Source organism: Scyliorhinus canicula, chromosome 11, assembly GCF_902713615.1.
Source record: "Scyliorhinus canicula chromosome 11, sScyCan1.1, whole genome shotgun sequence".
NCBI lineage: Eukaryota > Metazoa > Chordata > Chondrichthyes > Carcharhiniformes > Scyliorhinidae > Scyliorhinus > Scyliorhinus canicula.
Genome location: NC_052156.1, coordinates 127,720,673 through 127,736,879, shown reverse-complemented (window position 1 = coordinate 127,736,879; position 16,207 = coordinate 127,720,673).

Sequence of the window (16,207 nt, the reverse complement as noted above, 5' to 3'; positions counted from 1 at the left end):
CAGTTGTGTCCTATAAGTGGTCTAAGAGGTGCGACATGGTGGCACAGTCATGGTGGCACAGTGGTTAGCACTGCTGCCTCACGTTCCCCCCTCGTCCGTAAGTGGTCTAAGAATCTCATCTTTGTGGAAAGCAATTCATACTGCCTTATACTTGGGCAATTTTATTTGCAATAATAATAATAATCGCTTAAGTTGCAACCCGGAGATGTGAAAAAAAAACTCCTTATGATCACATATGGATATCTTGTTTATTTTGTATATTCCTCTGTTCATATGTAACGTTCATTCTCTCCCAATGTGGCCCAAGTATAAAAGGAAACTTGGTGAGGCAACACCTTCACTGCACGGTGAGCATTCAGAATGGTAGTTCTCAATTCATACAGTACAGCTTATTTTCATGCAATGATGCAAAATAAAGATATAGTTCCCACATTTATGACGCATTTATCTTGATGTTATTAAGATACTCTTAATTGTTCCTTTGACATTTTGATAATGCTTAATCTCGACAAGTGTCCTCACAGATTCCTGTTTAAAAACCTGACTGCCGGGCAGCATGGTGGCACAGTGGTTAGCACTGCTGCCTCACGGCGCCGAGGACCCAGGTTCGCTCCTGGCCCTGGGTCGTTGTCGGTGCGAATTTGCACATTCTCCCCATGTCTGCATGGGTCTCATTCCCACAACCCAAAGGTGTGCAGGGTAGGTGAATTAGCCACGGTAAAATTGCCCCTCAATTAGAAAAAAAAGAATTGGATACTTTAATTTTTTTTTTAAACCTAACTGCCCCCTCACAGTCTCGCAGCTTGGAAACCAGCCATTCCCCCCACCCCCTCCACCACTTCCCATCCACAACAGCTTGAGTGCCAGCATGTCTTTAAATGGCCTCCTCTGGTGGCCCTTTAAGGAGTGCAGGTTAGGCAGTTCAAGACCTGGCAAGTCAGAGCTTGTGTACATTTGCAATATTGTGGAACTTATCAATAGGACGTGGATTTACAGACGACTGACAAAGGAGCAAATAGAGGGTGTCACAGTGGTTAGCACTGCTGCCTACGGCACTGAGTACCCGGGTTCAAATCCCGGCCCTGGGTCACTGTCCCTGTGGAGTTTGCACATTCTCCTCTTGTCTGCGTGCGTTTCACCCCTACAACCCAAAGATGTGCAGCTTAGGTGGATTGGCCACGCTAAATTGCCCCTTAATTAGAAAAAATAATAATTGGGTACTCGATTAAAAACAAAATTTAAAAAGGAGCAAATGAAATAACTTATGAAGTAGTGGAAAGAGGGCAGCATGGTGTCCCAATGGTTAGCACAGCTGCCTCAGGGCGCTGAGGTCCCAGGTTCGATCCCAGCTCTGGATCACTGTCCGTGTGGAGTTTGCACATTCTCCACGTGTTTGCGTGGGTTTCGACCCCACAACCCAAAAGATGTGCAGGGTAGGTGGATTGGCCACGCTAAATTGCCCCTTAATTGGAAAAAATGAATTGGGTAATATCAATTTATATTCAAAAAAACATGAAGTAGTGGAAAGACAAAATGTCAAAATTGCTTTCACTGGAAAAAAGCTTGTTGAGGGAAGTTGATTCAGGTTTTTTATTCGATGTAAGTTTCTGGGTTGATCAGTGTTCTGAAGTTATACTGGATTGCCCATTGAGATGAAAGTGGAAGGTGAGTGAATAGTGTACATACAGGTAAGTGAAGATGTAAATTATAGGATGCGATTAAACGGCTGCCCCCAACTCTGGATACGACGCGGCCGGTAAATCTTTCACGAGATTTACCCGGCTTGCCACACCTTGCGAGATCGAACGGGATCTCGCGAGACACTGTGATCTGGATCCTGCCCACAATGGATGGGGCCAAAATTTGCATATGCAGTTAGGCACACTTAAATATGTCTCTGTCAGAGCTAAACAACCCCCAGGATCGAATCCCCTTGCTGAGAAGACCCCAGTCGGGCACAGATCTCCTCAGTGCAGGAAATGATGGTAAGCGCTTCCTCGGTGGGGCCTTCCCTGCCAAGGCCCGAAAAATTAAGAGTCCCGTTCAATAGGGGGGGGGGGGGGGGGGGGGGGGGGGGGGGGGGGGGTCAGCACTCAGAAAGATCCTGCTAGACCTGCCCACAACGGGATCTATTTTCTGTTAAACCGTACCTAATATTTTTAAATTAGTTTGCTTCATGACAAATGGTTGCTTTGTAATATTGGATCTTTTTCTTCCCGACAGCAGGATATAGCTGTAATAATAAACCGTTGTCTCACCCCCACAAACCAAAGATGTGCAGGGTTAATTGCCCCTTAATTGGAAAATTAATTGGGTACTCTAAATTTAACAAAATAATAATAAACCTTTGTGGGTTGCAATATTTCAGCACTGGAATCAACTTTTCAAGTTAAAGGTCCTTACAGTAACCTGCTGATCAACCAGCTAAGCGTTTCTAGCAGTTTGTTTTCCTTTTGTTTTTTTTCCCATTTTCATTTTTTCTCTTTATGATTTGTGATATTGTTTACTTTCTCAGTCACACACTACCTAATGGGAAAGATGTTTGTTGAATTCATTCTCCAGGTTGCTAACAAAACTGAGTGATGAAAGGATTTATTAGCAGCTTATGAACAAATCAAAGCCTTGTAGTAATTTATACCACAAAAGTAATTTTCATGGTGATATCCCTACATTGTTTCATAACCAATTCATTGGAGCTTTTTTATCACCGTGCAGAGTTTCATTTAGCATAAACATACACGGTCGTACTTTTGCTGCATATCAAAGGACGTGAATACCCAAAGCTGGCATTTTTTTAAAAACTTAGAGTATCCAATTCTTTTTTTCCAATTAAGGGGCAATTTAGCGTGGCCAATCCACCTAGCCTGCACATCTTTTGGGTTGTGGGGGCGAAACCCTCGCAAACACGGGGAGAATGAGCAAACTCCACACGGACAGTGACCAAGAGCTGGGATCGAACCTGGGACCTCAGCGCCATGAAGCAGCAGGGCTAACAGACTGCGCCACCATGCTGCCCCAGCTGGCATATTTTAATGGAATATAATTTGTGCTGTAGCATATAGGAAATGAATATAGAGTATTTGCTTAGCCTCACACATATGGATCAATGTTGCCACACATTTACCGCTGATTGTGGTTTGGTATTAGTCCATTGAGACTGAAGTTCGACTTTGTGCTTTACTACAATTTGAGTTCAGTCAGCCAAGTTATCGTCATAATACATAAGAAGAAAGGTGACAAAACACTATCAGATCCAACAATGCACACTCTGTTTATTAATTGGTGCAACCTTGTCCACAGCCTCCCCAATTACCTTTTAGCATTCCTGAGAGGCAAAAGCACAAAGAAAACTGCAGATAATTTTAACAAAAACTCCTTTTGAAATGTCTAAGACAATGAAGCAAGCTTCAGGAGAACGTAGTTACTTGCGAGTCATGCTTTAATTTTACTTATCCTCCACCGCAATCTGTCCCCTGAGTATCGTAGAACCACACTGGACTGGAAATGACCGTCTCCATGCAATGGGCTGGTCTCAAAGATCACAGACCACTTATTCTTCTCTACCTCCAATATTCCGTCTGTCAAAAATTTATCCATCGCCTCTTCAAACTTAGAATATTAATTGATTTCAGTACTCCTCAGGTAGACAAGTGTACACTTTTAGTTACCCTCTGTTATATAAATGTGTATTCCCATTTTATTATTAGGTTTTGCAATGCCCTCCCTTGTCTTTGAACGTCTGTTAATAATGAACATTCTGTTATCAATCAACATGCATAGAACATACAGTGCAGGAGGCCATTCGGCCCATCGAGTCTGCACCGACCCACATAAGCCCTCACTTCCACCCTATCCCCGTAACCCAATAACTCCTAACCTTTTTGGACACGAGCAATTTAGCATAGCCAGTCCACCTAACCTGCACGTCTTTGGACTGTGGGAGGAACCCAGAGGAAACCCACGCAGACACGGGGAGAACATGCAGACTCTGCACAGACAGTGACCCAGCAGGGAATCGAACCTGGGACCCTGGTGTTACCATGCTGCCCTTCTGTTATCAATCAAGTTTGCAAATTCTCTTAAAGATAAACCTGGCAGCACAATGGCGCAGTGGTTACCACTGCTGCCTCACATGGCCGAGGTCCCAGATTTGATCCCGGCTCTGGGTCACTGTCCGTGTGGAGTTTGCACATTCTCCCCTTGTTCCTTGTTTGCGTGGGTTGTACCCCCACAACCCAAAGATGTGCAGGCTAGGTGGATTGAACACGCTAAATTGACCCTTAATTGGAAAAAATGAATTGGGTACTCTAAATTTATTTTTGAAAAGATCTAAATACCTAATCGGTTCTAAGGTGACTCATTAATAAGGGCGGCATGTGGCGCAGTGGTTAGCACTGTAACTGCGGCGCTGAGGATCTGATTTCGAATCCCAGCCCTGGGTCGCTGACCGTGTAGAGTTTGCACATTCTGCAACCCAAAGATGTGCAGGTTAGGTGGATTGGCCACATTAAATTTTTTTTTGAAATAATTTTTATTGAAAAATGTTGATTTTATACAACATTGACACACCTTAGTAAAATACCAAAAATAACAATAATATTAACAATCATATACATTCGCCCCACCTCCATGAACAACACAGCATTTTAACAACAACGCAAATTAACACACTATAAAGTTACAGAATAGACACTGCAATAGTGCACCCCCTCCCCCCCCCCCCCCCCCCCCCGGCCCGGTTGCTGCTGCTATTGACCAAGTTACCTATCTTTGAGCCAGGAAGTCCAGAAAAGGCTGCCATCGTTTATAGAACCCTTGTATTGATCCTCTCAGGGCAAATTTGACCTTTTCCAATTTTATAAATCCCGCCATGTCACTGATCCAGGTCGCCACGCTTGAGGGCCTTGCATCCTTCCACTGTAACAGAATCCTTTGTCGGGCTACTAGGGACGCAAAGGCCAGGACATCGGCCTCTTTCGCCTCCTGCACTCCCGGCTCTACCGCAACTCCAAAGATCGCGAGTCCCCACCCTGGTTTGACCCTGGATCCAACCACCCTCGACACCGTCTCCGCCACCCCCTTCCAGAATTCTTCCAGTGCTGGGCATGCCCAGAACATATGGATGTGATTCGCTGGACTCCCCGAACATCTGGTGCACCTATCCTCACCCCCAAAGAACTTACTCATCCTAGTCCCGGACATGTGGGCCCGGTGCAGCACTTTAAATTGGATGAGACTAAGCCTCGCACATGAGGAGGAAGAGTTAACTCTCTCCAAGGCATCCGCCCAAGTCCCATCCTCTATCTGCTCCCCGAGTTCCTCCTCCCATTTAGCCTTCAGCTCCTCCACTGACGTCTCCTCCACCTCCTGCATTACCTTATAAATGTCAGACACCTTCCCCTCTCCGACCCACACCCCCGAAAGCACTCTGTCCATCGTCCCCTGCGAGGGCAGCAAAGGGAATCCCTCTACCTGTCGCCTAGCAAACGCCTTTACCTACAGGTATCTGAACATGTTCCCTTGGGGAAGGCCAAATTTATCTTCCAGTTCCCCCAGGCCCGCAAACCTCCCGCCAATAAACAGGTCCCTCAATTTGCTGATGCCCGCCCTTTGCCACCCCCTAAATCCCCCATCCGTGTTCCCCGGGATGAACCGATGGTTGCCACCCAGTGGAGCCTCCATCGAGCCCCCTGATTCCCCCCGATACTGTCCCCAGATTCTTAGGGTCGCCGCCACCACCGGGCTCGTGGTAAACCTCTTAAAGGAGAGCAGCAACGGTGCCGTTGCCATGGCACCCAGGCTCGTACCTCTACATGACGCTATCTCCATTCTTTTCCACGCCGCCCCTCCCCCCTCCATCACCCATTTACGCACCATTGACACATTGGCTGCCCAATAGTACCCCAGAAGGTTGGGCAGCGCCAGCCCGCCTCTATCCCTTCCTCGCTCCAGGAACACCCTCTTCACTCTCGGAGTCCCATGTGCCCACACAAAGCTCAAAATACTGCTAGTCACTCTCCTAAAGAAGGCCCTGGGGATAAATATGGGCAGGCACTGAAAGAGGAACAAGAACCTCGGAAGCACCGTCATTTTGACGGACTGTACCCTCCCCGCCAACGACAATGGCAGCATGTCCCACCTCTTGAACTCCTCCTCCATCTGATCTACAAGTCTGGTGAAGTTATGCTTGTGAAGAGTCCCCCAGTCCCTGGCCACCTGCACCCCCAGGTACCTAAAGCTCTTCCCTGCCCGCCTAAGCTGGAGCCTACCAATTCCTTCCTCCTGGTCTCCAGGGTGCACCACAAACACCTCGCTCTTGCCTAAATTAAATTTATAACCTGAAAAGGTCCCAAACTCAACTAGCAACTCCATCACTCCCGGCATCCCTCCCACCGGGTCCGCCACATACAGTAGCAGGTCATCGGCATACAACGACACCCTATGTTCCTCTCCACCTCGCACCAAGCCTCTCCACCTCTCTGAATCTCTCAACGCCATCGCCAGCGGCTCGATTGCCAGTGCAAACAACAAGGGGGACAGGGGGCAACCCTGCCTGGTCCCTCGGTAAAGCCGGAAGTACTCCGACCTCCTATTCGTGGCCACGCACGCCATCGGGGCCTCATATAGCAGCCTTACCCATCTAATGAACCCTTCACCAAATCCAAACCTCCCCAACACCTCCCATAGGTACCCCCACTCCACTCTATTGAAGGCCTTCTCCGCATCCAGCGCCACCACTATCTCTGCCTCCCCCTCAATCGCCGGCATCATGATGACATTCAGCAATCTCCGCACATTCGTGTTCAGCTGCCTTCCCTTCACAAAAACTGTCTGGTCCTCGTGCACAACTCCTGGCACACAGTCCTCTATCCTGGTGGCCAGGATTTTTGCCAGCACCTTAGCATCCACGTTGAGGAGAGATATGGGCCTGTATGAACCACATTGCTGGGGGTCCTTGTCCCTCTTTAAAATTAACGAGATCAGCGCCCGCGACATCGTCGGGGGCAAATTCCCCCCTTCCCACGCTTCATTGAGTGTCCGCACCAGCAAGGGGCCCACTAGGTCCACAAACTTTTTATAAAATTCCACCGGGAACCCTTCTGGCCCCGGTGCCTTCCCTGACTGCATCTGCCCGATCCCCTTAACTAGCTCCTCTAGCTCAATCGGCGCACCCAGCCCCTCCACCTTCTCCTCCTGCACCTTCGGGAAAGAAAGCCTGTCAAGGAACCTCTCCATTCCCCTCCTCTCCCCCGTTGGCTCCGACCGGTACAGTTCCCCGTAAAAGTCCTTGAAGACCTCTTTCACCTCTACCCCCTTCTGCACCACATTCCCACTCTTGTCTCTCACTCCAGCAATCTCCTTAGCCGCATCCCGCTTACGGAGCTGATGATCCAGCATCCTACTCGCCTTTTCACCATGTTCGTACACTGCCCCTTGTGCCTTCCTCCACTGTGCCTCCGCCTTTCTAGTGGTCAGCAAATCAAATTTAGCCTGCAGGCTGCGCCTCTCCCCCAACAGTCCCTCCTCTGGTGCCTCTGCATACCTCCTGTCCACCTCCAGCATTTTTCCCACCAGTCTATCCCTCTCACTCCTCTCGCCCCTCTCCCTGTGTGCTCGGATGGATATCAGCTCCCTTGGCCACACTAAATTGCCCCTTAATTGGAAAAATAAATAATTGAGTACTCTAAAAAAACATTTTTAAAGGTGACTCATTAATGTTACATTTTACCTAGCTGTCTACTTGTTATCATTATTCCATATGCAATACTACCACCACCTCTGCTTTGGCTGTCTATGTAGTGGTTTTCCAGCTAGGATCAATTCCATCACCTCCCAAATGTACAAACCTTTAAGTGTACTTTGTCTAAAATTCTCATCGAAACATGCTCTGCTGTCACATCCAGGCCAATCTTTTATTGTCAGTGTCGATCACTCTATCCTTGTAACAACGGCTTGTATTGATTGGGCACATTTCACATAGGGATGTTATCTAACAAAGTTTGAAACTAAGCCATTTAATTAAACGGGATAAGAACATAAGAACTAGGAGCAGGAGTAGGCCATCTGGCCCGTCGAGCCTGCTCCAACATACAATGAGATCATGACTAATCTTTTGTGGACTCAGCTCCACTTTCCGGCCCGAACACCATGGGCGCGATTCTCCGCAAATGCGGAGAGTCGTGAAGGCTGCCGTGAAACCGGCCGTGTTTGATGGCAGCCTCCGCGCCCCCGACCGGGAACCGATTCTGCTCCCCGGTCGGGGCTAGCATCGCGCGGCCGTGAACTCCGGCATCGCGGGCTTAACGAATTTCGCTAAGCCCGCACGCCAAAGTTAGCGACGGCTGACGCGTATGATGACGTCAGCCGCGCATGCGCGGATTGGACGACTCCAACCCACGCATGCGCGGATGATGTCATCACGCATATGAATGATACCCGCGCATGCGCGGGCCGTTATGCCCCTCAGAAGCCCCGCGGACGGATCCATCGGGGCGGCGGAGTAAGAAAGAATGCGCGGGGTAAGTACCCGCTGCCCGCGATCGGTGCCCACCGATCGCGGGTCCATGGCACCCTTGGCACGGCCGTGGTGTGGCCGTGCCAATCGGTGCCATGGTTCCCCAGAACGGCACTTTACGGCCGTTTTTACGAACGGTGAGAGCAGGTGTGTTTTTAGTTCGTAAAAACGGCCGTAAAGGCCTTGGAAATCGGCCCATCGGCCGGGAGAGAACCGCTGCTCACCGTAAAAAAATTGGCGCGCAGCGATTCGTGTCAGGGGGCGGCCGTGGGGGGGGAGGGGAAGAATAGCGGGAGGGCGTCGGACCAGCGTGGCCGTAAAAATTTGCGCCGCCCGCTATTCTCCGACGCGTCGTGAGTCCGGAGAATCGCGCCCCATAACCCTTAATCCCTTTATTCTTCAAAAAACTATCTATCTTTATCTTAAAAACATTTAATGAAGGAGCCTCAACTGCTTCACTGGGCAGGGAATTCCATAAATTCACAACCCTTTGGGTGAAAAAGTTCCTCCTAAGCTCAGTCCTAAATCTACTTCCCCTTATTTTGAGGCTGTGCCCCCTGGTTCTGCTTTCACTCGCCAGTGGAAACTACTTCTCCACATCTATCCTATTCCCGTCATAATTTTATATATTTCTATAAGATCCCCCCCCGAATCCTTCTAATTTCCACAGAGTACAGTCCCAGGCTACTCAACCTCTCCTCGTAATCCAACCCCCTCAACTCAGGGATTAACCTAGTGAATCTCCTCTGCACACCCTCCAGCGCCAGTATGTCCTTTCTCAGGTAAGGAGACAAAAACTGAACACAATACTCCAGGTGTGGCCTCACTAACACCTTATACAATTGCAGCATAACCTCCCTAGTCTTAACCTCCATCCCTCTAGCAATGAAGGACAAAACTCTATTCGCTTCCTTAATCACCTGTTGCACCTGTAAACCAACGTTTTGCGACGCAGGCACACCCAGGTCCCTCTGCACTGCAGCATGCTTTAAAATGTTATCATTTAAATAATAATTCCTTTTGCTGTTATTCCTACCAAAATGGATAACCTCACATTTGTTAACAATGTATTCCATCTGCCAGACCCTAGCCATTCACTTAACCTATCCAAATCCCTCTGCAGATTTCCAGTATCCTCTGCACGTTTTGCTTTACCACTCATCTCGTCTGCAAACTTGGACACGTTGCGCTTGGTCCCCAACTCCAGATCATCTAACAACTAATATCGAACATTCTCCTCAAACAGATCAGGGTCCTGCTCTCTCGGATTACCTTGCTTTTGACCCTACATTGAAAAGAAAACCCAAACAGAATCTACAGTGAGAGGCCAATCCACAATGCTTGTTTTGGACTGAAGATGGAAATTACTCCCATGAGTTCACAGTTTTTCCTGCTGCTGTTCCTCTTCCCAGTCTTAGGTTTTGTGGTATCTTTGGTGGTAATAAAGCACTCTCTGAGAACCTAAAGAGTCTGCATTAACTCCAGCACCAAGGTAATACTGCTCTTGTATAAGAAGGAAGTAAGGCAGGTCAAGTAAAGTGCATTAATCAATGCAAAGTAACATAGGAGGGAATGATGATCAGTTGGAAATACCAAGATTGCCTTGGAAATGTGAGCAGACATGCTATATAAATCACCAGGAATAACATGTGCTGATTAAACCAGATTGTGGGATATGATGAATTGTGATGAAAATTGCCAGTGCTGCATATGGATCTAAGTAGACGTCTTGGCAGACAGGTCACAGATGTAGAAAAAATGAAGTAATACATTTTTGAAGGAATATCAGAGCAAGAAAAATGGATTTGAACTGGAGAAGTTATGCAAATAGTCTGATCATTAAAGGTGGCAGTGCAAGTACAGAAAGCCTTGAAAATTGAATCCTTGGTTTTACAAAAGGCAAGGTGGCATTGCTGAATTTGTAGAAGTTCTTCGTTGGGACACAGTGGACTTTTGTGCTTTGGGCCCTTCATTCTCAGGAAGGATGTAAACCAATGCAAAAGGTTGTGTGAATTTGTTAGTCTAGGTTGAGACCACCAATGGGGATGAACAATTATAAATGAAGATTTTGAGAGGTTAGGTATTTTTCATTAGATCGGCATTCCTACTACAGCCAGAAGTCCCAGCAAATCAGTCAAGAAATGAAAAGCATACAAGCATCCTAGAGCTGAGAAAATAGCTCTCAAAAACAAGCAAGAGGGAGCTAAGTCAATGTGTTTTTCTCATTGGGGAGCATATCATTTGGCACACAGACAGTATGCTGTGCATGGATCATTTTTTTTCAGCTGTGGTTATGGGTTTTCCAGTGTATGGATCTACAAGGCAATGAAAGTTGCTGATGTTGCCACATATTGATAAAAGTTTGTTCTGCAGGTAACTGTGGTTAGTTAGTTAATGAACAAAGATACTAGAATCATGGATCTGTATCTTACCTGTGCTTTATGGCTCCCCGGAGAGGAATAACAAGATAATTCCACTCAACCTATGACTGGAGGATCGATATCAGAGAAAAAGACTAAGGTATGTGGACAACGGGGGGATATTCTATGGGGAAGGTAGGAATTTTGAAAGCAATAATCTCTGTTTGAAGTGGTTGAGGTTCACATTAGCTCAATGTTGAGACCAACCATGCAAGGGTTTTAAACTGGTTGGGATTGAAGATATAACACTACTGTGGACTAAACCCAGAATATAGCTATTTTCTCAGCTCTAGGATAATGGCCAAGAGGGAAGTCTTTAAATGTAAATAGCAGAAGCATCATGTTGGTGCTACAGTTTTGCGCAGCTATAGCGGGCTTTGATATTATAGCTCCAGCATTTAATAGTGATCATCAGACCTACATGTAAAGGAATACATGGGCGTTAATGCTCATAATGCAATACTCAACTTGGACCTTTTGGGAGCAGGATTCTAGATTTCCCACTACCTTTTGTGTGTTTGAACTACTGCATTAAATATATGATTTAAAAAAAATTTAATAACGAGAATAACAATGAATGTGCTTTGAGAGAAGGTATGCTTATGAGTCATCCATGTGGGCAAGATATTGGCTCAGATATTCCAAATGGGTAAGAGAAATCCTGGCTCCCTATGTTGGATCTACCTCGCCAGGTTCCATTGTTGATCAGGTGGTTGATCATCAACAGTCCCAGTGCGGTGGCTGGTCAGTCACCAGGTAAGGCTTCAAAGCTGTTCAAACGTTCACCCGCATTTGTGACTCCTTCCAGGCCTGAATTCCCTAACTCATTGAAAACTTCCCCCAAGGCCATTCTAAGCTGTAGTGATTTTTAGTCACCTGTCATACTTGTGCTCACCAACGCCCACTGGCTCTGGATCCCCAGCATATTATTTAAAAATCCTTGTCCTAATTCTGCAAGATCCTCATAAGGCCTCATGAGTCTGACCCATATTTTATGAAATTCCCCAACACTAAAGGTAGGTGCGAGTTGTTGTGCTTGAGGAGTGTGGATGTGCAGACTATGGGCTGGATTCTTCCTGCCTCAAGAACCCTACGGGCGAGGTGCGGACAACGGAAAAGTCTATTGACCTCGGGTGGGATTCTCAGGTGTCCGGGCGCACACGGCCGGAGAATCATGTCCTATGTTTTTGTAATAAGTCCAGGTCAACCCAGGCTAGAAGAAAGTTGATTCCACAACAAAAATAAAAATGCAGCGTACAGGACAAGTGTCTGACCCTGGGACCATCGGGAACTTCCCAGTCCGGGTTTAGGTCAATACATAAAGCCCAGCTAGTGAGTCCCTATTGGGTGGGTCTCCGCCCGCTGAATACGGGAAATTATACTCCGCAAAACCCCACGGGGAGGTCAATCAGCAATACTCAGTGGTCTTCGTGGGGGTTATAACAATTTTAAAATCAAAAAATCACCTAAGTTCCAGCCGAAACAAGGTGTATGACGATGGAGTGAGACCGATCCCCATAGAGGCTTCTTTTGTCTCCAAGGTGGATAATTATTACTTTGGTCTTGTCTCAGCAATGGGATTGGTAATTCTGCAAATGGGACGTTGTGGGGAAAAACCTTTTTTTTTTAACCAATGCATGGATTTGACTCGTGCCACACCAAAGGACTGCGTATGCTGTTTGGGCATAAAGGATTCAGGTAACAACAACAACAACTTCTATAGCACCTTTAATGTAATGAAACACCCCAAGGTGCTTCATCGGAACATTATAAAACAAAGTATGACACCAAGCCACAAAGGGAGACATTAGGTCAGATTACCACAAGCCTTATCAAAGAGATAGAGTTTGTGGGGTAGCTAGAAGGAGGAAAATGAGGTAGAGAGACAAATAAATATCGGGATGGTATTCCTGGGCTTTGGACCTTTGGTCAGAACTGAGATTTTTAAAAAAATAGACTTTACTAAAAGAAAATTGGCCATCCCAATATACCACAGATAACAATGTTTAAAAACAGATTATCTACAGTTTAAGCATGAAATAATTAAAGTTTTAGTGATTTAATTAAATTCATTCACACACCATTTTTTTAAAGGTATTTTTTTTCCTTGCTTTGATGGACTGAATCTCTCTTTATCTGATGCTGCATCATTAGACAGAATTAAGGACTATTCAAAATTGAGTTGTGACCAGGTTAGAAATTTAAAACGTGACTTCTTTACTGTGAACAAAATGCACTTTATTTTATAAACTGCGCGTTGGCAGTCTTCCAGCGAGTTAAGTGTGCAAAATCTCAAGTGTTAAGGAGCTAAAGCTTTTCAATAATGGCAGAATGTGTAGAGAAATATGCAAGAGAGAGGCTGACACAATGGAAGAGCAGAGCTGAATAGTGTTTGGCAGCAATAAGCAGTGACACAGCAGCTGAACTTCTAACAAAGAATGGGAGCAATGGTAGAAAAAGGGGGGAGGGAAGAGAATATCATTTACATAGATTAGCCGGACTCATTTTCTAATTGGAAATACTGTACTGTGAGGCATTCAATTTTCTGCATTTTTTTAAAGGATTTTCCCCCCATTCATTATTGTAGAGTTTGATCAAGTGAAAAACAAATCACTGGTAACAGCCATTTCCATTTTATTTCAAAATCCAAGGTTCATAGTGGCTGGATAGTAAGAAACAAAGTTTCATTAAAGTTCTTGATATAATAATTCCATACTTTTTATTCGTTTGTGTTCCACTGGAAGCCCACATTATGGTTTGGAACATCAATATGCCAATGCTGAATGAATAGTTCTCATGAAAATTTAAAATGCCTCACATCATACATAAAATTAACTGGGGCTGCTTGGAAGTTAAGGCTACAAATATCAACCATTATTGTAAAGCTTCTGTCCTTAACACTTGAGATTTTGCAGACTCAACCTGCCAAAACACCTTACTCTCGCTTGTTTTCAGAGTTGTAACCGGTAAAAAGAGAAGCACTTGATAATTTTGAGAGCAGATTTGTCTGCAAATCTTTTCATTGCGGTTTGGTCAGCATTTTGAAACTTTTTCTGCAGTGTGTAGGGGGAAGACAGCCGAATCATTCGCCTTTTTATGGTTACAATTAAAAGTTTAGGGAAAAGACATTTCACAATAATTTTCTTACAAGTGCTGCTTTTCTGATTTGAAATAGTGCTCTGTGTGTAAGCTACTAAATATTAACGTTTTTAAATGAGTCTATTTTCAAAATTATACAACCAACACTGAAGAGATTCCAGAATACCTAAGCAAGTGTTACTTGGTGTCTTGTTTGGAAACACTCTTCGAGGTTCCAACTTTATTCATTTCTTCGCTTTTGAATTTTTAGACGTAAACCGAAAACAGAAATGTGTTCAACAATGCCATTTAACGGGCAGCACGGTGACACAGTGGTTAGCACTGCTGCCTCTCGGTGCCGAGGTCCCAGGTTCGATACCAGCTCTGGGTCACTGTCTGTGTGGAGTTTGCACATTCTCCCCGTGTTTGCGTGGGTTTCGCCCCCACAACCCAAAGATGTGCAGTGTAGGTGGATTGGCCACGCTAAATTGCCCCTTAATTGGAAAAAATGAATTGGGTACTCGAAATTTTTAAAAAACAATGCCATTGAACAATATCATCAGGTGCCTTCTGAAATTATCTGGTACTGGCCTAACTTTGTTAATTTGGTCTTTTAGCATCCTCTTCACATCCTATTCAATTATTAACAACTACTTACTTTTACATAGAAGTTTCTGAAAACATTGTACATGTGCAACTCCACATTTTCTATGTTTATTAATTTGGAATTAATTTTTATTGACAAGAAAAATTATTTATGATCACTGAAACGAACTGGCATTGAACATGGTCAATATTTTGAAAATAACATATTTGTGATAACATCAGAATTTCTGATTGCAAGGCATAAAATGGCAATTTTCTCTCTCAACATGAAGGTCTAGTGAATAGAGTCCAGAATATGCACACACTTTTACATTTTACGGGTCTGGCTTGGCTCCATAGGCAGCTCGTCCATTTTACGCGAATGAATATCAGGCAAAGGTGGCTTAGGGTGAGATTGGATTGGGAGGAGTGGTCTTGACTCCCTTAGCTCCATAGCAATGAATTTTACATTTCTTGCTCTTTCAAAAGGCCTGCTCCCACCTAAGAATCCTGAGCGGGTGCAACTATGGCAAGGCACTGAATATTAGGCAGATATTTATTTTTACTGAAGGTCTCGGTGGAGATTGAGTACTTTCTGTTAAGGCCAGAGTGAAAAATGTAATGTTATATTTAGAACTCCATTCTGTGGTTAAAAGACAGAGCTTGCAGAATTTGTAGAAACTGTTAATCATTGAAGAATGCTTCCAAGTTAGCTTAAATTGTCAAGACCCGCTTTGTAAGTCTATTACTGTGGTCATATAAAAATAGAATTGTGTCGGAGTCAGGTGTGGTAAACCTTTTTAAGATCTGAAACCTAACCATCTCTGGATCTCTGGGGCTAACCGAGATAGAATGGTTATTTAAATCTAATGAGGTTGCAAGCCTCACATTTAACCTGTCTTACAGGTTGAAACCTTGTCGGATGGGTTTTCTACACCTTGGGAACATTCAGCAGCATTGGTGAAAAGATAGTTGACCTTATAGTATTACTTGTAGAAACATAGGTACTTCTTCCCAGCCCAGCAAGCTGCTTCCTTCCCAGCCATCAGAACCCCCACCCTGTCATTGCACCCCCCCCCTCTGCCCCCAACTGTAGATATCTGAGATTGGACCCCCACTCTCCCACTGACCCAGCAAAAGGTTGGGCGCGATTCTCCGCACTCACGACGGTGCGAAGAATAGTGGGGGTCGTAAATTTTTACGGCGACGCTGTTCCGCGCCCTCCCGCTATTCTCCGAACCCCGCAAAATCTCGGAGTCGCCATTCCCGACAAACGCCTCCTTCACGCCCCCGACATGACCAGATTCGCCACTAATAGCCCCCCCCCGCTATTCACCGTCCCGGATGGGCCAACGTCCCGACGTCATTGCGCCCTGTTTGCACGGCGTGAAACACACCTGCTATTTAAGTTCGTCAACCAGTCGTGCTGGCTGACGACAGCTTGGAGGAGGTGAGCGCACCGCTCAGCGCACCGCTCAGCGCACCGCTCAGCGCACCGCTCAGCGCACCGCTCGAGTCTGGCCACAACGGAGAAGGCATCCCTGAGAACGGGAGGGGGGGGTCCAGAGCGGGGGCAGTGGGGGAGACGGAGGGGGCAGTGGGGGAGACG